The sequence below is a fragment of the Pelodiscus sinensis genome, chromosome 5 (assembly GCF_052426305.1).
Source record: "Pelodiscus sinensis isolate ZL-2025 chromosome 5, ASM5242630v1, whole genome shotgun sequence".
Lineage (NCBI taxonomy): Eukaryota > Metazoa > Chordata > Testudines > Trionychidae > Pelodiscus > Pelodiscus sinensis.
Window position 1 is genome coordinate 75,735,952 of NC_143056.1, and position 25,130 is coordinate 75,761,081.

At 41.6% G+C, this 25,130-nt stretch overlaps 1 long non-coding RNA gene across 1 annotated transcript in view; it reads left to right on the forward strand.

The window, feature by feature from the left end:
* The window catches only part of LOC142829161 (uncharacterized), a 30,822-nt gene extending 5,970 nt beyond the window's left edge, over window positions 1–24,852 (forward strand). The window contains exon 2 of the long non-coding RNA XR_012903516.2: window positions 24,592–24,852. This is a non-coding gene — a long non-coding RNA (uncharacterized LOC142829161). The remainder of the gene's footprint in view (window positions 1–24,591) is intronic.
* The last annotated feature ends 278 nt before the right edge of the window (window positions 24,853–25,130 follow it).

Sequence of the window (25,130 nt, forward strand, 5' to 3'; positions counted from 1 at the left end):
CCTGGAGAGTGTGGAACTTCCGAGTTGTTTGTTCTCTTGTGTCCAATACATAGTTAATCCCCTGTGCTGCAATAAGTTCTGTTTGAGTTCCCCATGGACATTAGTGGGGTTTCATGTGGACAGAGAGCTCCACTGACAAGTTCACAGGGCTGAGATAAATGTAGGCAGAGGCATGATAGCAGTTATGATGTTTGGTGGAGCTTTCTGGTGAGCACTGGATCATTAGATCATGCACTGAAGGTATGCAGTACCTCACTAGTCCTGGTGTGATTGTTAACAGGCTGGTCCACTTTTCATATGTTGGCATAATGATTGTGCCGAATGGGCCCCAGTGAAGACACAAAAGGGCTGTACTTATTAGTGCAACATGGGCAAGGCCATGTGCCAGCTAAAATGCCATATGGGGTGTGACAGACTGGGCCGTGTCTGGGCACAGCTGAGGGCGTCTGCTCAGGGCGAATTGCTCGAATCCAGGGCTACTTACAGCCCCCGACTGGTGACCTCTCCACACAGGCCACAAACCAGTCCCACAGAGCGCTTCAGCAACCTGCCTGAAGCCTCCCGAGCAAAACCCCTCTGACACCCCAGCAATATCCGTGCCCCAGATGGCCCCGGGCCTCATACACAGGTGGGGGGTCCTAGCACCCAATCCCACCTACCCCGAACAAGTTCTGTCCGGTTCCAAGAAACCAGCCACAGATCCCTGGTCAATTTACCCTCTGGACAAATCACGCTGGGCCAATCCTTTAGAATCTATATCTAAAGGTTTATTATTACAGGAAAGAAAAGCATGAGAGTAAGGTTATTAAAGTACAGTACGTTACATGCACCGAATCTCCCAGTTCTCGATGCAGGCTCTAGCAGAGATGTTACAGCTGCTGGTTTAAAAGTTCTTATTGCACATCCTACGATCAGGATGGGTTCACAGGTCTTCCGGGCTCTTCAATCCCTGCAGTGCTGCCTCTGGGATGAAGTGCTGAGCTGAGAACAAAATGGCATCGACCACATGGCCTCTTTATACCCCCTTCCTGGCCTCTTCTGGTATGCAGCAGGTCACCTGGTCCTCAGCCTCTCTCTGCTGGCCGCTCTTAGGTGTCCGCCCTCATGCTTTAGGTGTGTCTTTGGGCCATCAAGTGCCATTGTTCCACAGGGCTTCACTACTCAGCCTGTCCATAGCAATGCTTAACCACATTCAGAGAAATATTCAGCTTCCACACAGATTACAGATCTACACACACAGACATTATATACTCACATAAACAGTATACACAGGATCAGAAAACAACAAGCTCCCATTCAATACCCCACATGGCTCCCTTTCATACCAATTTCTGGGGCCAACACCCCCACCTAGGGGTGCAGCAGCGATCTGGCTGCTTCCCTCCATTTCGGTAATGTGACAAGGGGTTACCCTGCTCTTAGGGCTTATGTATTCTGCTCTCAGCTGGACCATGAAGAAGTTAAGTCTTTCCAGTGGGTGGAGAGGAACAGCTCAACCCATTGGGGAGACTGCTTCTTGTGTGCCTTTTTGTTTCTTCATTATGGAAGAAAAAGGCCTGAGAGCCTGTTGTAACCCCACCACATACACTAACTATTCTGTATATATTACAGTATAAATGTGTATCTTGTCTAGCCCAGGACACTCCAGTAACTAAAACAATTGAAATTACTATGATACCACAAAATCAAAAGACTGAAAGTACAGTTGTGGGGGCAAGAACTCTAATTAGACCATTTAAAACTCTTCGGGTATGTCTAAACTACACTCCTCTGCCAACAGAGGCATGTAAAATAGGCTACCCGACATAGTCAGTGAAGCAGGGATTTAAATATCCCCAGCTTCATTAAAATAAAAATGGCCACCACGCTGTGCCAGCTCAGCTGATGGTCGGCACAGCGCGCAAGTCAAGATGCGGATCGGTCAACAAGGGAAGCCTTTGTTGACCACTCCTGTAAACCTCGTTACAGGGCCCACGAAAGCTCATGATACCATCTACATGTTTTGTTAGTCTATAAAGTGCTACCAGACCATTTGTTGTTTATCTCTATTGCAGGCATCCAGCCCCTGCAGATAGGCACGAGAGAGCTCACAATATACATTCTGGAAAGTCCAATAAAGAGCGCATGGCTCAGAGCTCTGGTGGTGGTTTAAAGGGCCGGGGTTCAGCTGCTGCTGCTGCTGCAGCAGCAGTGGCAGTGGTTGGCTAGGAGCTCCACATCGCCAAGTTCCCCTCCCCATCCCACCCCTGCCTTGTCGGGAGGCCTGGTGATAGTAATTTTTTTAAAGCTGGCAGTGTTATTGAAAACCCAACACAAGTGAATAGCCTAAATATCAAATGACATTCTTCTTTATTTGTATTGCTGTTGTGCCAGGGAGCTCTTTTGTGGTACTGGGTGCTGTACAAACACGGATCAAAAAGGCAGCTCCTACCCCAAAGAGCTTACAGACAACACTGTAGATAAAAATCACCAGAAAGAGTAACAATTAGGGTGTTTGCTATTACAGTAAAAACTTTGTTATCCAGCACTCTGTTAACCAGAAAACTTTGTTAACCAGCCTTGCTCCCAGCCACAATACTGTCACATCTTCTGGCACACAGGCCTGGCTTTGTTTACCATGATTGGCTTAACAATTTTTTATTTAAGAAGTACTAATCATTTTTAACTCAAAATAGAAATGTGAGACCAACTGCCTCACAAAACTACCAATATTAAAAACTTGAGTTTTACTATTATTGTCCATTGGTTTTTCCTAGGTTGATGGGACCCTCAGATAACCGGAATTTTTAGATAACCCGAATGCCCTAATCCCTTAGCGTGCCAGATAACACAGGTTTAACTGTACTACCTAATAGGCAAGTAAGAAAATCCATCAAGCTTGTAAGATGGTTTTGCAAAAAATTGTTGTTTTGTTTCTCCTTGGCTGGGCCAGATCCACAGCTGGTATGAACTGACACCGTGTGTCAATGGAGCTCTGGTGACATATGCAAGACGAGGCGGTAGCACAGCATGTTTGACGCTGTACAAAGGAAGAGATGGTTCCTGCCCTGAGGAGGTTATAATGGAAAACATGATCAATCTTTGATTTTGAGCTCCAGGATAGGGCATCAGACTGAGTCACCTGAGATGATTTCTATTCCCAGCCTGACTGTAGACCGTGTGATTTAAAGCATGAACTCTCCCTTTCCGCCTATGGGATAGAACAATGTGACTTCTGCTTATGCACCTTTGTGTGGCACTGCAAGATCTACAGCTGGAAAGCTCAATACAAATGCTAAGGATTATTGCTGTTTATTCTTAAATAAACCATGAAGAATATAAAAATATTGGAAAGCAATACAAATAAGACTACTTGACAGTTGCCTTTGAATGTGTATTGATTTTAAGATCCTTGTGGGCATGAAAACAAGGCTTTTGTATTTAGCATCTTGACACAGCCTTCTCATTATTGTAATACAGACTCATTGATTAGTGTTGAATGAGTCAGGAAAGCTTCCCTATTGATTAATGCTGCTGACTGATCATTCTTGCCTTGAGAGCTCCCATACCCCTTAATTTTTCCCACCACTTTTGTGGCTATTGGTGCAGCCCCAGTGATTACTGCAATAGTGGGAGTGTCAATAGAAGATACATGCCCTTGACATGTTAAGCATTGTGGACCTGATTTTTTTCTTGCCCTACCAACTTGTGTGGTCATTTATACAGTGCAGAATGGGTGAAAAATTCAACTAAGTGTGATAGACTGCTGGCTAAACCAGAGCTCTGCCACTACAGCCTGGCTCAAAAGGCCAGTTGCAGACAGCTGAGCAAGCCCAGGCCTAAAGGGCTAATGGAAGCAACTATGGGCCTCGTTAGCCAGAGGGCTATATAAGGCAGCCAGAGGGGAAGTGAAAGAGGGAGGAGCCAGGTGACTGAGTGTGCAGCCAAGCCAGAAGGTGCTAAGAAAACCAGCTCTCTGTAAACGGATGGTGGTGGTAAATTGGTACTGATGACTGCACAAGAAAGGGTCACCAGTTGGTTTGTGACCCAAGAAGGGGTCCCAAGGCAAGGGGCCTGGGTGAGGACCTTGCCATATAAGTCTGAGTGGTAGAATTGTCTTCCTACTTTGCACTGCTATAAATGAGTAAACCAAGGTGCAGGGTAATGGAGACCTGGGCTCTGTGTTGACAAGACATGTTTTTATCTATAGTTTATGCCCCATCGCTAATCATTAAACATATCTCATCCTAACAACCTTTCTACTCTCCTTTTTGAGTTCACAGAGAAGGACCTGGATTGTGGTTCTATTTAGGGTATATAAGCTATGCAGCTTTTTAGTGACAAGGCAGTTTCAACACAGCCCCACTGCTGCCTTAGACTGGTATTAAAACAGTCTAACAGTAAAGCCATGTCTTCAATAGATGGAAGAGTAATGCTGTTGCAATCAATCTTCTGGAGTTCGATTCAGCTAGTCTAGTTCAGACTTGCTAAATCAAACCCAGAGGGCACCCCTGCCAGCTGCCAGTACTGTTGCTTGTGCAAGGAGTAAAGGAATCCGAAGGGACCATTTACTCCCATTGTAATACAGACTATAGCATCCTTCTGCTATGGGGATGGCAGGGAAACATGAAACAAGATATGTCTACTCCAGCTACGTAACTAACGTTGCTGGAGTTGTGTATCTTGTTTTGACGTTCCGTATGAGTGTATACATGGCCTAAGTCTCAGTCATGCCTTCTGCAATGGCATTGGAATGGTTCCTTTCCCCACCTATACTGTCAGTTAATTTGTCATCAAGGCCATTTGTGGAAAGCCCATTTTGGAACCCATTGTTGTCACGAGATCAGTTTCCCAGAGTAGACAGAGCCAAAGAGACATTCTGATCCTTTCAGAACCCTGGATTACAACCTTCAGCATTAGAATTGAGTGAAACTTCAAGAGGCTGGGGGGAATATAGTGAATTCTATAAAAACAAACTGGTTTGTTCTGCTTTCATTACAAAGGCTTGTCATATCACAGCCTTTTGCATTTGTCTGCAGCCACTGGACACAAACCAAGACATGTGGCAGCATAGCCTATAAATATAAAGTCCTGTGATAGTCTGCTGATTCTTTTGCCTCCTTTCCTCTCTCCCAACCCATGGACCCCCATTATTTATTATCCATTGCACCTCCCCTCTTTAACCACTAGGTGTCACCAAGCATCACAACAAAAGCCCATTTAAATGCTGGTTCTTCCTAAGAAGCAACCCGGAATGTCCCATGCAGTTAAAGAAGGGCCAAAGAGTGAAACTCCATGGTGTTATTCGCTAAAGCTGTGGTGTCCAACACACTAGCCAAATGTGGCTATTTGGCCGGTTGAGTATGGCTAGTTTGCTTACAAACTGGTTGGACACCACGGTCCTAAAGCAAGCTGTGGAATATACCTTCTGCAATACTGCATTCTTAGTATCAATAGCGGATAAATTCATACAGCAGTGCAGACCATGTGTTGAATTAGGGGTGCTGCCTGACCCAGTTTTCAATCACTTTATCCTATTTTGTTTGTTTTTGTAATAAATGTAGCTCTGGTGAAAGGTGGCATCAAGGGCTATAGAAGAGCAAGTATATCATTTCCTCCCACCAACAAACAAATAAATTCAATCCTAACCTCCAGGGGAGAGTAGGTAATTCAGAGTCTGAGTTCATTTTATCCTTGACTTCCCCTCTCAGATTGCCCCCCCAGGCACTAAGTGAACACCTGACATTGCAATAGCTTCATGGCTAGCGATCAGAACATGGAGTTCCACCTGCTCACTTTGCATGGGTCTCCAAACACCAACATAAAATCTCTTCTTTGCCAGTGACCTAGCCTAGATTTAAACAGGGTAATCTAAATGCTGAGATGAAATGATCCATATCCCATTAACAATCAACTCCTTGAATCATCCAATCCCTTGTTGTTGCTGCTATTTTTAATTATTTAAAAGTATTACTACTTAAAGCTTAATCTTACACTCTTTGGGGCACAAACTGTCTTTTTGTTCTGGGTTTATATAGTGACTAACACTATGAAATTCTGATCCATGACTGGAGCTCCTACACTCTACAGTTTTGCAAATAATAAAGCACATGGTAAAGCTTCCATTCACTTATTTTTTTAAAAAACTTATTTTTTTATTTCATATAAAATTTAAAGACATAAAACAAAGCATATGTGCAAGAAGGAAATGCCATCTAAATTACAAAATTCAATGTTCATTATTTATAACACTTGGAAAAATAAAGCAAAACTTCACCAAACAAAAAATCCTGGACCCACAGAGGTCATGCAGGGCATAAGTTAAGCAACTAAGTAGCTACATACATGAAAGCATAACCTCTGACAATCAGAGACTATTATACACTAACCTGCAGAAGCATGTAATCATTTCACGTGTGATCAGACGCACTCATCTTTTACCAAGTGTTTCTAGTGGAGAGACATATTTTCCATTAATGAAGTAGTAGACAACTTGCTGTGGTAGTCTGGGTCTGAGGGAGGAACTGCAAAGTTCCATTTTATATAAAAAAAAAAAAAATGGGGGGGAGGGTACTAAAAGAGTTACAATCCATTTCTCAATGTTAACTAGTAATAACAGCTCATTCAGCAACCCAAAAATACACAAGCTTGGAGAAGGAAACTTAAGGTTTTTGAGCGTGCACTGACTATGGTGTTCCTGAAGAATGTGCATTTTTAGTCGGGTTTAGAGGATGTGTGAAAGGCTGGCATGTGGTTGTTTGTATCTCTAGCATTCATTGTGTTGTTAATCTAGCTTTAAACAAATGTTCTGGAATCCAGTAGTAACTGAAAGAACAAATCTCTTTCACATTAAGGTTCCGTCTATACTGTTTGTTTTTTGCAGAAGAGGAAATGCTCATTTGCAAATCTCGCACTCTCATTCGCATATTCTCTTCTGATCCTTTTTGCGGAAGAGGTTTTTGCAAAAAAAAAACCCATAGTGTAGACTGGGCCATTTTTTAGAAAAAAAACCCCCTTTTTCTTTTAGTTTAGATGGAGCCTAAGCCAGATATCTTCCAGGTTTCTGTTATAATAATAAGGCTAAGTTCTTTTCCCCATTTGTCTTTGATACGGAGATTTGAGAGGATAATGCAAAGCATTGAGCCACTTACACATAATTCCTACAAGATGACTTTTGTGTTCCCACATTTCTTTATGAGTTCTTCTAGAGGTGAGGGTTGAAACAGATCCATTGTTCGTTACCCTTTCATAGCCTTTGAAAGAAGGAACTGTGAGATGGTAGTAGTAGCTGATATTTGTTACACATGTAATTGAAGGAGACCAGTCTACCATTATATCTTTAATTTTTGTTATCCTTTTTATATCCACATATTTTAAGCAAGAAGTTGGCCTTCACTCTGATGCACTGGTTACCCCATAGAGGTATGAGAAAAAAAATAGTAAAGACTGGATGTTGTAACAAACAGGTCTTAACACATTGTACAGTGTCCCATATAGATACAAAGATTTGATTGGATTTTCTCTTAAGAGTGTGGGTAACCTCTTAAAGTATATTCCATAGAAATTACACGATAAACCTATTTATTCCAGTAAAAACAAGGGAGAGACCTTGAAAGACAGTAGTCTAACGATACAAAATCATACTTGGGCGGATACTCAATTTGGCTAGTTTTGTTCTCTTCTGTAAGGATAGAAGTGGCAGACAACCCTCCACCCCCTTTCTATATTTCAAAATTTCTTTTAATCGACTATATCTTTAAGAGCATCTGACTGTGCGTTTGGTCTCCAGTCATCTGAAGAAGTGGGCTGTGCCCTCAAAAGCTCATGATACCATCTACATGTTTTGTTAGTCTTTAAAGTGCTACCAGACCATTTGTTGTTTTTTAAGTTTCTCCTGTACAGACTAACTCGGCTACTCCCTGAAGCTTTCCTCCTAAACAGTAAGAGCTAGGATCACCAACTTTGGTATAGAGCTTCCTCTTATCACAACTTAAAGCTAGGTGGGGGGTTTGGTGGTGCCAGGACAATGGGATGTGCCTAGAATGGGAGTGCTTCTCATAAAATCATACAGAAAAGAAACAGAATCACCAGGAAGGTGAAAGGGACCACCTTCCTCTCCCCATCTCCTCTGGATTGCTCTAGCCCCAAGTCTCCAACACACACCCTGGCACCCTTTAGGGAGGAAAAAATTAACAATTCCTTTTTACAAGAAATCTGAAATAAACATTAACTTAATATAATAATACTGTAATTTTCCAATAATTTAAATAAAGCATGTACATTTTTCTTTTATTTTCAAAAACATTTTTGAGTGAATGGTCCAAGTAATGCCGGGTAAATGTACGATTATGGATTGAATCTCTCTCGTCTGGCACCCTCGGGATTTGACCGGGGCCAAACCAGAGAATTTGCCAAACCACGGGAGGTAAATATTGTCTAGCAGCATTACTAACACTTCCACTGCTTACTGGGCTGTTAGAAGACTTTTAGGGGTAAATTAGAGCTAGAGAACAGCACAAATCACCGAGAATCAGGACTGGTGGTTGTAAACAAATTTTATAGGACCATGGGAAACTTGGTTACACCCATAAGTAGACATCTGACTATCTAAAATCATGCTAGACCACAGTTGTTGCCAGACCAGAGAGTGCCAGACTAAAGAGGTTCAATCTTTAGTTCATATTTAAAGAAACAATTTTGGAAAGATTAAGACAAATTTTGACACCTAACCACCTAAATAAGTTTTCTTGCATATTTTAAAAAGAAAATACTGAAACTGAAAACTAGTCTTTGGGACACTGCTTGTGTTTTATTTCAGTTAATGTGGAAAATAAAGAGCTTTCCAAAAACATCAACTAGATTCAATAATGATGGATTCCATTAACTTCTGTGATGCTGGATCACACATTTAATCACAACAGAAAACAAACAAGTTATTTCTTTCCCCAATTGTTTTGCTAAATTAAACGCACACACAAAAGACATGAATAGATATGAAAAGCCAGGCACACCCTGTGCATTTGGAAAGTGTCCACAACTCCTAAAAGTAGAAGGCAACAGGACTTTGAAAGGCTTAAAACCTAGAATACAAATGATCTCTGCTCTATCTGATCTCCCACTGAGCTTTACCCCATCACGACTATTGGCTTAAATTAGCAAGCCATTATAAAGAAAAATGTCAAGATAAAAACAAAATACCTTAAAAATAAATTCCTTCTTTGTGTTACTAATAGTCGTATAGATTATTATCAGAGAGTCCTTTAAAATCTAATTAACTTTTTCTTATTTATCTCATGTTTTCTCTTTGCACTTTTTTGGTCATACATAATGAAACTCCATTGGCCAACCTTATTTATATAAAAAAACTAATATAAACAAACATACACATTGGTATGCCAGTTTTATTTATTTATTTTTGGGCTTGTGTTTTTGCTTCTACCACATCAGAGCATAAACCAATCCCAATGGGGATTAGAAAGAAACTTTCTTGTGAGCAGGTATTCCATAACTACCTTCTGTAGTTTCTTACACCTTCCTCTAAACTTTAGCATTTGACACTGGCTGCTATCAGAGACAGAATGCTGGACTACAAGGGCCTCTGGTCCGATCTCTGCTCGAGTTCTCCTGATGCATTCTGGGAATTGGTCTTGCACCTTCCATGGTCAGATCCTCTATGTATATTATACATAACCAAGCAAGAGACAGGGGAGCTAAAGAGAAATCTTCCTTTCTAAATGAGGCCTAGTCTACACTGAAAATTTAGAATGGCCACTCTGTCACTTCCAGTGCGAAAAATTCACATCCCAGATCACTGTCGTTAAGCTGACCTATCGCCAAAAAATTCTTCCGTGAACATAGCTACTATCACTCAGGAGGATGGATTACTTACATCAACTGAAAAAAAAACATTCTATCAACAGAGGAATGCATCTGCGCCATTGTCACCCATAAGGTAGGCCTGCATCAGCATGAACCTAGCTGGTCTCAGCTGGTCTTCACTCTTGCATAGACCACAGTGCGTTCTAAACAGTTACAGCATGGAGTTTGAACAACTGGCACCAGTCCTGGACCAAGAGCTGGTTCAATCCAGTATGAAAGAGTAAAGGATTCTTTTCTGCACATTTCTCTTCACCTCAGAATACTGAAAACTAACCTTATTGAGACTTCAATCCACGTTTGTTTGCAACATTAAGCAACAAAAAGATAGCATCCATTTGGGCACGTCTACACTGCAACACTATTTCGAAACAATTAGTGCTATTCTGAAATAATGCATCTACACAGCAAGCAGTTATTTCGAAATAGTGTCAAAATACTGTCAAGCTGGAGAACTCCTTACTCCAACTCCTGTAACCCTCATTGTATGAGCAGTAAGGGAAGTCAGAGGAAGAGTGCTCTATTTCGAAATAAGTGCTGCGTAGCTGTTCTCTATTTTGAAATAAGCTGTTTCGAAATAAGATACACAATTGACATAGCTTAATTTGTGTAGCTTATTTCGATTTAGGTCCTGAAGTATAGACTCACCCTCAGTCTCTCCTAGCCATCTACCAACAGAACAAGTATGAAATATGATACCAGATGAAATAATTATCTTTCTCTTAAAAGATGCGTTCAAGTGGACTACACAAGATGCATGGATGTACTCTTCATTCCCAACTTGCATAGTCAATTACATAGAAAAATGAAGCATATATAACAAAATGTATTACCACACTGTTTTCTTCAAAAGAGGTACCCAGAACTGCTGTGCACAAATGCATTATCCATCAGGGTTCCAGTTCCCTATACAGTGGTTTGGATGTAAATTAGTAAGTTTATTTAGAACACATTGTGGCCCTGGTATTATTTAGAACATTGTGGCCCTGGTATTATTTGTTTGGCAAACGTTTTGTATGTGTTGGGGGTATATTAATCAGGCACATTAGATATAGTGATGGCTTCTCTGCAGGAAGTATTGTGCAGAACAGTGTCACATAAACAGCTAAAATAGCAGGATAGGTGTCCTTCTGTGTCAGCCACTAAGGCTATGTCTACACTACGAGTTTTCTCGGCAAAAAATATACTAATGAGGGACTAATTTGCATGAGTCACAATCTCATTTGCATATTTTCTGCTGATCCATTTTTTCACTACAGCTTTTGTGCAAAAACAAGTAGTGTGGACGTTTTCTTTTTGTGCAAAAACCCCTTTTTCTGCAAGATCGGTAAACCTCCTTTTTTGGGACATAAGGATCTTGTGGGAAAAGGGGTTTTTGCTCAAAAAGAAAACGTCCACACCTCTTGTTTTTGCACAAAAACCCTAGTGAAAAAACAGATTGGCAGAAAATATGCAAATGAGATTGTGACTCATGCAAGTGATTCCCTCATTAGCATATTTTTCCCGAGAAAACTCGTAGTGTAGATGTAGCCTAAGTGTTCTCTACTTTAGAAAGGTCAGAGGACAGAACAACAAAAGAAGGGCTTCAGAATGTGCATTGACTCTCAGAGCACTCCCATGGGATGGGCATTATTAGTCAGGTAGGGAAACTGAGGGACAGTTTGAAATTATTTGACTTTCCCAAGGTCACACAGCAAGTTGGTGGTACAGCTGGGAATAATACTGAGATCATTTGTCTCTGAGACCTGTGCTTTAAACTCAGTGCATGCTTTCAGTAAACAGATTCATACCTGGCTTAGGTTGGGAATTAAATGTTTCATTACAGTGTACTGCTTGGTAGCCTCATTTGTCCATTTCATTACCCTTTCCCCATGCCATGTTGAGCAGAACAACTAGAAATCTAGGCTCAGGGGAAGAATAGCAGAAGGATATCCAGGGAGGTTGCACATCAAGATCAAGGTGCATTTTCTGAGCTGTGGGGAGCTCAAAATTGTGATAGCTGCACATATTGAGGCTCAAGATGTGGAATTCTGCACAGAACTCTAATAGAAGTGGGTGACCCTTCAGGGGTTGAGTGAAGTACAATGGTAGAGAAGCCTGGAGCCCAGGATTGCCATAACGGGGGGCATGGTCAGCAGCGGTGTTTGTGACTCTGTTCAAAGACGTAACTCTCATCCTTAAATGATTAAGTACCCAGAGGGTTTACATTAAATTAGCTTTGATCACATTGGGGTGGATCTGTTAAAATAAAACACATGCCACCTTGCCCTCGGAATATGTTATGACTTGTGAGCATTTAGTGTCATGGGAGCTTTCAGAAATGTTCCCCATGGTATACAAAATTTCCCCATACTCAGCCTGCAGTGGTAGCTTGGCTCTTGTCCTGCAGGTCTAGGCCTTACTTTCTGCTCCAGGAATTGCAACCTGGTGCATGGAGTTGCATGACAGAGAGGCAACCAGGCCAAATTTCAATGAGTGGCATTGTGAGCTGCAGCATTAGGTCATACTATCACTTGGTTTGGAGTCCTCTTAAATAGGTGTCCCATGGGAAACTGCCTCTTTTGCCCCCCATCTGAGTGTCCCTGCCAATGTCATGCACTGTGCACACTGTCTGGGTAGCTGCAGGCCTCATTGTTTAGTGTTTTCTAGTCAGACTGCAGAAAGGAACATGTGTGATGAAAAAGTGTCTTTTGGGAGACTCAGCATTTAATGGAAGTGCCTCAGGAATGCATCCATCTCTTGATCTGTTTAGTCTGATCCTTTGCCGTGCTAAGGGGAGCATCTAGGCACTGATGTATTGTTTTTTTTTCTCTTGCTGGTACATTGGGCAAACAAGCTGATGTCATCCCTTAATCTCACAATGGGAATATTGTACATTGACTGCTGGCACAAATCCCCATTCAGCAATGGAATCATGCCTCCTGGTACCAGGGTTTGAACTGAAGGGGACCTGAGGAGTGGCATAGCCTTAAAAATGACATTGTTAGACCCATGATTTCTCTCCACACACCCAATATAGCAATTGTTGTTTACCTGCCATATTCCCCCACACATCTCCCATTCCCTGGATAAGTCATCTGCCTCTGCAGTGGCTATTACAACCATGTTAGAATCTCCTAGTGAGCGGGGTAGAGTCATCCCACCTCTCCATTGCAAAATATCCCAAACAGTCCTTATTATCTTGACTCAATCTTACAGGAGTCTCAAGTGTATCCTGTATCTCTTGATATAGTGCTGTGCAGGAGCATCCCAGCCTGTTGAGTTCATATTAGATGATGTAACTTCATCATGCAGTGGTGCAAGAATCATGATGCTACAGAATGAACGTCATTGTACCTTGCAAATCCCAACAAGATAAAATTCATCCTCAAATTAATCAGAACCTAGATGTGTTGTGTTAAATCAGTTTTGTGTCACTTACTACAGTAGGCAAAATTTATTTCTGTGTCTTTGGACATGGCCTACATCAGATAGGCATTTAGGTGCAATTACTTGGTCCTGAAGGAGAAATGCCTAACGAAAGACTCCCTAAGGCCAAGGCTGTGTCCAGACTCAGGGGTTTTTTCGGGAAAAGTAGCCTTTTTCCGAAAAAACTTCACCTGCGTCTAGACTGCAAGCCGCGTTCTTTCGAAATTAAATCGAAAGAACGCGGCTTTTCTTTCGATGGCGGTAAACCTCATTTCACGAGGAAGAACGCCTTCTTTCGAAAGTTCCTCTTTCGAAAGAAGGCGTTCTTCAATGTAAATAGGGCTTCTTCGAAAGAGAGCATCCAGACTCACTGGATGCTTTCTTTCGAAAAAGCAAGCCGCTTTTTCGAAAGTTCAACGTTCAGTCTAGACGCTGTCTTTCGAAAGAGGCTCTTTCGAAAGTATCTTTCGAAAGAGCCTCTTTCGAAAGAGGCTTGCAGTCTAGACATAGCCCAAATGAAAACTGCAGACCCAGGTTGTGGGGGGAATCCAGATATACATGTGTTCATCATGCCACCTAAATACCATTGATGACTTTGTGGTTGTAAGCTATAGGGAGGTAGAATGGAACAGCAATGGGATGAGTCAGAGAGGGACTATCAGAAGCACCAGAATTCTAATACTTGTATGCCAGAGTTTGATCTGGAACATATCACATCTTGCCTGATTTTTAAGAGTAGTTGAGTACATACAGCTTCTAGCAAATGCTGAAAAGCAAGCCAGGACCCTCATTGCTCAGTTTCCTCCTCTATAAATTTGGGATAATACTTTACCTCAAAGGTAAATTGTGTTTTTTATTAAATTCATTTTAACATAGTGCCCCAGAGGTATGACATATTACTGCTATAAATACATGGTGGATTTAAAGCTGTATCAGTGAGGAAAACATGTTAATAAAATACCTTTTATCATGTAGGATCTCTAAGCATTTAATAAAATATAAACACTGCACCTATCACTGAAATGCAGCTACTACTAAAGCAAGAATATGTCAGATGATTAATAGCACACAGAGATATTATGTATAATAGTTTAAGATAAAGAGCAAGAAATAATCCTTAGTCTAAGGAGAATGTAGAACATAATCTAAATTGAAATTATGCCAGTTCTTATATGCCTATTTGTACCAAAGTGTCAGAGGACTTTTACGGAGTCAAGACCCTGTTTCTAACATTTCATTAAAAAACAAATGATCTCAAACCCTCTACTTAAAATATATTTGGGGGAAAAAGGTCCCTTATAAGAAAGAAATAATGGCTAGAGTGAGAAAGACAAAGATGAGATTAACCCACATTTTTTTAAAGGTATTTAGGTGCCCAACGCCCATTAGTTTTAATGGAAGTTAGGATCTTCAATACATTTAAGAATCTGGACTTTGTCTTTAATATTTTCCTTGTATGGCACATCAAAAGGAACAAATAGTCATTTGACATGCTGGTCAATGGAAGGTCTTTCTTTGTTTACATTAGCAGGTTAAAGGTTAACAGTGTATGGAGGAAGTGGTGTGTTAATGAATCACAGAGAAATATGCTGCATTTTCACCATGTGATACAAGGACACTTTTTTCCCACCAAAGCAGTTCAGAAAATTCTTTAAGGATCAGCAGAAAATCTGGTTTCATTCAATTTAGGAAGTCAAAGTGTGTAATTTAAAAAAATCCCTTCCTTCCTGGAACAGGAAGCATAAAAATAAGGTTAATGTATTTTCAACTTCTACTAACAGAAAATATAGCCACGTTTTTTGCCACAAGATTGTATGTGAATCTTATTTCTTGAAAGAGACAGACTTCAAATGTGCATGTCCCTGTGTAATAATAAACACGGTGAGCTAAGCAGTTCCAGTTATAAATATGCTTATATGTATTTCTTTTATGGAAGTGTATGGGCAAGAGTCAAAGGTGGCATACAGAATTTCCATCTGTCCTGGCTTCCAAGGCAGCCAAAGTATGTACTAGTGAACTAGACATGAGTCTGAGAACAAGAGGCTGTGTTTTTGACCATGGCTTAGACACTGGTTTTCCCTTTCCTCTTGGTCAATTCATGTAAAGCTTCAGTTCTAAAAGTGGATGCCTCTATTTTGGGTTCCCAATGATGTGCCTCATTTTCAGAAGCATTACACACACATCACAAGTACAGTTTGCAGATAGCAGAAACTGCAAGCATTCTGACAATGAGAACTAAATTGGGCACCCAAATTCTAAAGCCTCTAAAAAACAAAAGACATCTTGTAAAACATAGGCCTTAACTTTTCTGCCTTTGTTTGCCCTCCAGCACAATGGTTGCGCAGAGAGGTTATGAAAGTTAATGTAAAGCATTATAAGTCCTAAATTTACCAGACTATATATTAACCTTGTTGCAGATGGGGCCCTAGAATTCCCCATATTTGGACAACAGTCCCTTGCAAAACACTTCCTAAATCTTGGCTAATATGAATAGACTGAAATACAAGCAGCCTCTGCTCTGCTTCTCCTGCAGCAGGAGCCAGAGAAAAAAATTCTTCAGGCTGTACTTTGGGGGCAGTCAGAGGAGAAAAGAAAGGAGTCAGTTATGTTTGAGGTGGAGAAGAATTGTTTCACAGGCCCTGCCAAAACAACTAAGCCAGTTCTACTCCATGCCAGTGCAGGATTGTTCAGGCTTTATTCCATGTATACGGCCTGCATTCAGCTCCTTCTGGAAATATGATCTGTATGATAAGCTGGAACTGAGCCAGTGCCCTTAGACTGGGGGGCAGGATACAGGAGGACTTTATTTCGACTTGAGTTTCCTGGAGGGAAGTCCAGTCAAAGAGGTGGCTTGTATTCTCCCCGGGGCTATTGTTCATTCAGACTTGGACCCTGGCCTTTTCAATTTATTTATCCAGACTGAGCATCTCCTTGCATGCCAGTCCTCCTGTATATAGTAAACAATGGCAGCTCATTGTACTGGTAATAAATGCGGCAGTAGCTATGACCTTCCTCCTCTTCTTAGTATCATCTGATAAGCTGACTTCCCTGCCCATTTCCTGCTTGTTGCCAGGTTCATGAAAAAACACAATAATATGCATATTATAGAATTTCATTCCTTGTTAAACAACTATATATAAGCACTTTTACCAGTAGGAAAAGCTGTACTTAATTTGAAATTTTGTTTTTGGCCCAGGTCTCATTTTCAATTGATCCTACCTTTCACAAAGATTCTTTTTTTGGCGTTGGAATTTGCCACGCATGCTTCTTTGATTGTGTTTGTGTGTGTGTGGAAGAAAAGTTTGAGGAAGATTCTCTAGGTTGTTTTTAGGATGCAAGTGTGAGTATGGACATGGAAGAAAGACATGGTGGGCCAGATCCTGAGCCTGCATAAATCAGTAGTTCCACTGGCCTTTGTGTTCAGTGATGTAAATGGAGCTGCATCAATTTATATAATCTTGGAACCAGACTTTTCCATCTTCCCCCACTTAAAAAAAGAAAAGAAAAGAAAATCTGAGATTCTTTTTGAGGCAATGTAGTTTCACATTGACCAGTGCAATGCCAATGGCAGTTTCCTTCAGAAAGGTGTCTGCATACCTTTCGAGAAATAATAGTGACAAACGTCTGAAAACATGACACGTGGCCTGCATAGTAAGTAGAATGTGCTGGTATGGCCAGCCCATGTACATACACAGCACAAAAGGTGCATACAATTATACAGCAAATAATCCCTCTCTAAAGCTATGTCTAGACTACATGTTGTTGTTTTTTTTAAAGGGGCCTTTTTTATTTTTTCTTCGAAAAAAATTCACTGCACCTAGATTGCCTCTGCATTCTTTTAAAATTAAATTGAAAGAACGTGGCGTTTTTTCGACAGTGGTAAACCTCATTTTACGAGGAAGAATGCCTGTTTTCGAAAGAGCTCTTTTGAAAAAAGGAGTCCTTGACCGCAAACAGGGCTTTTTCGAAAGAGAGCATCCAGATTGCCTGGGTGCTGCTCTCTTTCAAAAAAGCGGATCACTTTTTCAAAAAAGTTGTGGCTGTCTAGACAACCTCTTTCAAAAGATTCTTTCAAAAAAGCTTCTTTTGAAAGAAGCATGTAGTCTAGACATACCCTAAGTGTACATTTTGCCATGATGCCTACAGAACCCAGCCAGCTGATAACAGGCAGGCAAGTGACAAGTTATGCCCTTTCCTCTTTCCCTTTTTCTTGCTCCCATCCTCCCTCCATTTTCCTTTTATGAAAATCCAATACATGTAGCTAACTAAAGCTATGCCACTTCTTCACCATATTCATATGTTTGTATGTTGTAGCCTCATCTACTCTTGGTCTGGGTGCGACTTCAGACTGAAACCCTTCGGGGCAAAAGTTTTCACTTTCCTATGTTTACACGGTGCCCAGTCCAATGTGCTTTCAGTTCTGCTATAACCATTTCCATACCATACAGATTTAATAATAAGCACTGGGGCTGAGCTGGAAGTACTGGGCTTTCCCCTATTTTCTGTTGCTTGTAAGGATTTTTCAGTAAAGGGGATAGAGTGGAAGGGTGTCTCACACATGTATGCATTAGAATTCCATATACCCTCCCAATCCCCATTCATATGTACACACATCATAACTCCTGCTTCCCTAACCCACTTTAATCTTATGGCTTGAGTATTTTTCTCTCCCTCATCCATTTTGCTCCAAACCAAAGAAATTCCATGAGACAAACACAAAATGCAACCAAAAATGCTTTACAGTAATGCTACAGTCATCAGGAAACACTTAGCTGAGAATGAATTCTTACCTTACCTTTTATCCCGTTTGTGTTTATGTATCATCATACGCTCTTTAATTTACAGCATGTTATGTATTATTGTAACCCACACACCTACTGGATATGGTTCACTGTTCCATGTAGTGGCACTTAAATTACTGGGTTGCAACTGCTGGTTTGCAACCCACTGCTGGGCCACGGACCTCTTGCTGATGGGTTGCGGGGGCTCTTGGGCCCATGGCTGTTGGGAGGGGCGTGTCCTACCCCTCCTCTCAGCCAACCAGTGCCAGACAGGGACAGGGTCTCTTGCCAGACACAGAAGAGCACTTTACTGCACAGCAGGATGGTCATAAGGAGCCAGGCACTGCAGTCTTAGAGCAGCTGCAACCTGGGCAGCAAGCTCAGATGGCAGGCAATGCATGGCTGAGGGGGGCTGGACTACTGCTGGGGGCGAAGCTAATACTGGGGAGGTCTGGGGGAGAGACAAGTACTAGGGAGCTCTAAGGGGAGGGGATACTGGGGCATCTGGGCTAGGGAGATGGCACTGGGGGGTTTTGGGGATAGGACTACAGTAATATTGATGGGGTCATGAGGGCTGGGCTGGCACCGTGGGGCACTGGGCATGGGGCTAATATTAGGGACTGGGACCTGGCACTGGGGAGGGCTCTGGAGGGGTTGGATGCAGTGGGGCTCTGGAAACAGGAGGCTGGCACTGGGGGAGTCTGATGGGGGGGGGCTGGCACTGAGGGATTTGGGTGCAGGGGACTCTGGGGTCATTGGCTTACATTGAGAGGTAGTGGAGGGGTGGGGGGCTCTAGGGGTTAGGGCTAGCCCCTTGGGCTCTAGAGGCCAGGGCTTTTTATACTGGGGACTGGCAAACTCCTTCACAAACTTTTGGTGGACTAGTAACTTTTTATTTGCATATTCATTATTTGCATAATGAATATGCAAATACACAAATAAAATGTTGCATGTCTGCCAAAAGTTTTTGTATGGGTTTGCTGGTCCCCAGTGTAAAAAGAGGTTGGGAACCACTGACTTCGACCATTTAAAGAGAGAAAAAATGAATTTCCCTCCAGCGTTAGCTAAGAACCAGCTGGCTTTTAGCTCTAGAGGTCTCTGGCTTGGTTCTGTCTGTCACATTGCATTATACTGAATGGCTTTGGTGGCTCCAAGCTTCTAGGATCCATTCCCTCAGAATGCTGGGCATTATTTTCCTCAACCCCTCTGCAAAATTGGTTTGTCTACACAGGAAAATTTCCCAGCAGCACAGTATCAATGTAATTATACCACTCTAGTAGTACGACTATAACTCCCTGTGTGGACACTGTATTCTGGATTAAAAGTTACTTTTGGTCCACAGCTTAAAATGTTTCCAAAGTGACATGCACTACCCTAAAAATCCCTCACACTTCCCCTGTGGGGAAGCTATACTTGAGGACTCTTGTGGTATAATATGACTGCTATAGTTCTGCTGGTCAATTTTCCCATTTAGACAAGCCTCAAGCAGCTGAGGTTTTCCTTTCTCTCATTCTAGCCACTCCCTGGTGAGAAAGGATTGAGAGTTTTGAAAACCACTGAAGAGCCGAGTAGGGCAAGTACAACTATTATTCATTTTTAATTTCAAAATGTACAGTAGCTACGGATGTCTGTAGCAATCACAGAATTCCTTTGGGCCTGATTTACAAATGTGAGTTCTGCACGTGAGTGGCTATATTAGCATGTAAGGGTATGTCTAGACTACATGCCTCTGGTGACTACCCGGCATAGGAAAATGAAGCGGCAATTTAAATAATCACCGCTTCATTTAAATTTAAATGGCTGCCGCGCTGAGCCGATCAGCTGTTTGTCAGCTCAGCGCCGTAGTCTGGACGCTCCACGGTTGACATCAAAGGCATTTGATGTCATACCAGGAGGCATACCTGGGAGGTTAACAAATGCCTTTGATGTCAACCGCGGAGTGTCCAGACTACCACGCTGAGCTGACAAACAGCTGATCGGCTCAGCGCGGCAGCCATTTAAATTTAAATGAAGCGGTGATTATTTAAATTGCCGCTTCATTTTCCTATGCCGGGTAGTCTAATCTGCATGCCTCTGCTGCCAGAGGCATGTAGTCTAGACGTACCCTAAGTGACTAGACAGAAAGAAGGAGTGAGGGCAGTTGCCTGTGGGGCTGCCAGGATTTCTATGCTGTGAAATCTGCTGCAATTGGCTTGGTGTTAGCAACCATAATTTAGGCAGGGCCTAACAAACAGGAATTGTGCTTAGAGTGGGAAATGAATGCTAATCATCCTCCTGGTGGTGTGAAGCCCAGATAGGCTCAAGGCTGTCTCCCAGTCTTGCCGAACATAAATCCGTCAGAGGCACTATGATCACTTCCAGTATGACACACTATTTGTTATTGTCTTTGACTGACTCAACCAGTTTTCATGCTGTTCAGTTCAGGAGCAGACCATGCCTGCGCACTGCATCCTCACCACCTTGCCAGCCTCAATGAGCTCTCAAAATAGCATTAAACAAAGACCAGCGGTTTCCATTTGGCTTTTTAATGAACATACCTTGGGTCCCAGATTTTGGTGTTCCACCTCTAATGACACAATAACCATTTTAATTGATTTCATGGGCTTGCATTTTAGGAACATAAGATATTTGTTTCTCACACAGAAGCATAGCAGCCATTCCCTGGGCAGAAAGGCCTGTGCAGACCTGTGAATGGAAATGCAAATGAATCACAGTGAGGCACGGAGTGAGGGAAGGCATCTTCTGAGCTGTTCCTAATGATAGGGCTGTTACAAAGAACTCTGTATAACAGCCAGTGTGATTTGACATTCATTCACTAATCAGAATCATCCAGCTCTAGTGAGTCACTTGTTCCACTTCTCTGGAGACATGTCTCACATTGTATCCAAAACCACTTCTTTTTCTTCATATAGCTTTAAATGGAACAGACAAACTGTTGCTATTTGAGAACTGCTCCATGAAATGAGTTAACAGGCCTCAGTACAGTTGCTTGTTGAGAGGTGTCCACATTTCAAAAAAACACCCCACTACAATATGCACTTGGCAATCTCTGTGGAGAAGCATAGCTGAGGTGGGATCCTAAATAACTCTCTTGCTCCTAGAGGTGATCCCTTTATGTCATGTTGAGGCATGTTGGCAGGCACAGAGTGGAGAAGACGGCACAGCTGTTGATTGTGCCTTCTCTTGAGCCTCCTTTAACCAGTTCTAAATTCATTAAAAAGATGAATTAAGAAAAAAAAAAAAAAAAAAAAGAGAGAAGTGCCAAAGGCCAAGAATGCCACAGTTCCATTTCCAAACATGCAAAATACAAAAAAAAAAAAAAAAAGAGGCAGATTGTCCCTTTGCATGGTTCTCAAACACATTTGATCACATCCTCTCTTCTTTGTATATTTAGTAGTTTATGCCCCCTACCATACACGTTCATATACCGATTAAAGAAAAATCAACATGGAACTCTCACTAAATATTAAAAACAGTAAGGCACTGATTCAAACTGAGCCAACGATCCATTCTAATAAAAGCAGAAGCAAAAAAAAGTCATAGCAAATGGATTAATGTACAGATGGCAATGTCTTTATATAATACTATTAAAGCTTAACAGAGATCTGTCAAAATGCACAGTGTCATCTACAGTCAAATGCACAGCACTATCTGAGGACCTAATGTCTGGAAGAATCACCTTCGCTACTTATTGCGGAGGGTGAAATGTGTACAGTAAATTTAGAATGTTCTGGGCCTTCATAGAATCTTGTGGAACTTTCCAGACTGAGAACTATATTTTCTTAAACCTTCTCGAATGCTGTCAGCCATGCTCTCCTGGGCATATAAGGAGCAGTGCCTCTCCAGGAAGTAGTGAAAATGGGCTGAAGTGAAGTGAAAGCCCAGCTGCAATATTGTGACAATAGCACGAACTTGAAGAAACAGTGGTTCCCACCCCAGACAAGACGCTTTCGCTAAATCCAAGAGCTTTCTTCATGCTTTGTAGCTGCCGTTCCCTTAACCTGGTTGTATTAGATGCAAAAGCACCTGCTTTAGATTCAGTATCCTTGTGGGAGTACTGTTTGCATAACTATCAGGGGGAAGGTCATGGACAAGGTTACAAATCTGACTGGAAAGCTACTAAGTGATACTCACAAACACTAGCCAAGTGATAAAATAGTATCTCTCCGACACAGGCGTTCATGAGAGCAAAGGTGAGAAAAGCAACCTTTGAACTAAGGACTAAGGTTACCATCTATGGCTGCCACCAACCCCGTTTCATACCTGTCCACCCAATGTTAGTGCACGTTTTTAATGTTGGTACATTTCAATTATTCTTAAAATTAAAAATTTCTATACGCTTAGAGGAAAAACAGATTTTATTTGCTTACATATGGCATGAATAAATACAGATTTACAGATCCTAACATGCAAATTTATCATCTTCTGGGACAACAAAACATGCATGTAAATTGTAAAACAAAGTTGTGAAATGGGCTGCAACTGCAATAAAAAATAAGGTATGTAAAAGTTTAACAAATGGAGGGGGTGCCATTTGGTCTAGGGCCAGCTTGGCTCCTGTCACTGTGGTATCATTGTGCCATGATCTTGTCCTGAATTCACATAACAAATGGCCCAATCATCTTTTTCCACTTCTGAAAACAAAGCAGACCCAGGTCAGGCTTCTCTTGCAGCAGGGAAGTACAATGGGAAATGCCAGCTAGTGAGATGCTCTCCTTTACCTCATGCCACCATCTGGCAGTGCTACTACAGGAGCATCATGGGAACAGAAACATAGGAATAGACAGGCTAAACCTGACTGTCATGGCCCCCACATGCTATATGAAAATTGGCTTATGAATATGCATAACTTGAAGACGTTAGGCAAAATACATCATGAAACATACTTTTTAAGGTTATGATCTGCTGAATGTCTATATTCTATTTGTGTACAAGAATTATTCTTATATTTGAAGTTAGGGTGAAATGTAATATGTAGTATAAATCTACTTTGAATGGCTTTGTTTTAACTGTAAGCCTAAACTGTGGTTGGTCCTACAGATAATTTAACCATGTCACATGGTGCCAGACTCCATCTTGAATCTGGTAATTTTCCAGAGGGGTGGGGAGGGTTAAATAAAGGACTCCTGCCCTGGGGAAATTCTATTTAAGGAATGGGAAGCAATCAACTTAGTCTTCAACTGGCTTTTGATTCTGCCTTGCCCATCCTAAGAGAATAAACATGAAGAAACCTGAAAACAAAGAACTCTGAGACCAGAAGCTTTTACCCTAGGACAGAGAAAAAATCAACTCAGGTTTGTGAAAAATCACATCTGAGGGTATGTCTACACTACAGAGTTTTGTTGGAAAATGGCCATTTTTCTGACAAAACTTGAGGAATGTCCACACTAGAACTGCGTTATTCTGAAAGTAAATCTAAAGAACAGAGGGGGTTTTCTGCCATTGGTAATCCTCATTCTACGAGGAAGAAACCTTTTTGCAAAAGAGCTCTTTCACAAAAAGGCATATGTGGACGGGGAAAAGGGAGTTCTTTTGGAAGAAGAGGAAAGAGGAAAAAGCACAGGTGTTAAAAAGCATCTGTGTTACTCTGCTGGTGAACTGTTACCTCAACTCTGTGCCTTTGTTAGGGAAGAGCAGAGCTTCTGGCCCAGTGGGACAGGGTGGTGGGGAGTCCCAGAGGATGGACAGGCAGACTCAATTGTACTATAAGCACACTGGGGGACAGACACAAGGGAATCTCTGTGATATAACCCAACACAGATCCAAATGTCGTCTCTTCTTCGATGGCCAGCACCAGATGGTTCCTATATTATGTTTCATCCTGACCTTTATTATTTAGAGACCGGATGATAACCCTTACACATGAAGTTTAATATTCCTTCCAAAATTGTTAGCATTAACCACTGTAACTGTGAATATTCTTCTTATCCAGAGATGTCCTGTCTATTTTGAATCTTGTGATGTCTCAACAACTTTGTGGCAGTGAGTTTCACAATCTAATTTAATGTTGTAGGTTCTTTCCCCATCCCTAGGCTGTCTCATGGGAATTTCCAAAAGCTTCAGAGGGGTATCCGAGTTAGACTGTAACAGGAAAACCTTAAAAAACAAATAGTCTAGTAGCACCTTAAAGATTAACAAAACATGTACATGGTATCTGGAGCTTTGGGGGCACAGCCCACTTCTTCAGATGACAGGAGTGTTAGAAGTCCAAATCCAAGAATAAATGAGGGAAGGGGGAGGGGGAAGAAGGAAAAAAAAGAGGAGGGGAGGAAGACAATTTCCAGTTCACTCTGATCTGATACTACAGGTATATGGTATATTCTGTTGCAGAGGGCAAAGAATGAACAATTTGTGACTGTGAATGTTTGTCCATGTTCTTAGGAGCATTTCCAGCAGAGGTCTGCACGAAGAGAGTTTGTGGGGTTTTTTTTTTTTATGGTTTGCAATTTGACTGTAGAATATTGTGCACAAACACTTCTTTAGACTTTTTCTCTCTTTCCTTTCTGTCCTTTCAGGACAGCTAATCTATTTGCCTTCTCTCTTACAGGTTTGCTTCAGACATGCCAAACAGCGCCCTAAAGAGGAGAAACACTTAAAACCACAGGAGATGGTTAAATTTAAAGATGGAAAATTCTCTCAGTGTAAGATCAGCCAGCCCACTTCATATCATCAGCCAATGCGGAATTGTGCCTAGATGCAGATACACTAGCACTATGCTCAGTGTCATTTTCTGAAACTTGTCCCACTGTTTTCAGAGTGACCATTCTACAATGTAATAGATTTCATAAACAAAACACTTTTAATGGTACTTACCTTCCATTTTTATTTGTTTAATTTCAGTCCTTTGTATCATTATATCTAACTATACCTTCTTTTTCCTTGGTATTTTACTCCTCATATCTGTGGCCTCTTATCTTGTCTTAACACAGCTAAGCATGTTTAGATCTTAGACTCCAAGGGCAGAGTCCCCAAAGCCTTGGTAATTTTTGTTGCTTTTAATATTAACCCCATACTTGTTAATACCTTTCTAATAATGGGATGCCTAGTATTGAATGCAGCATTCCAGATCTGCTTGCACCAGGGCTA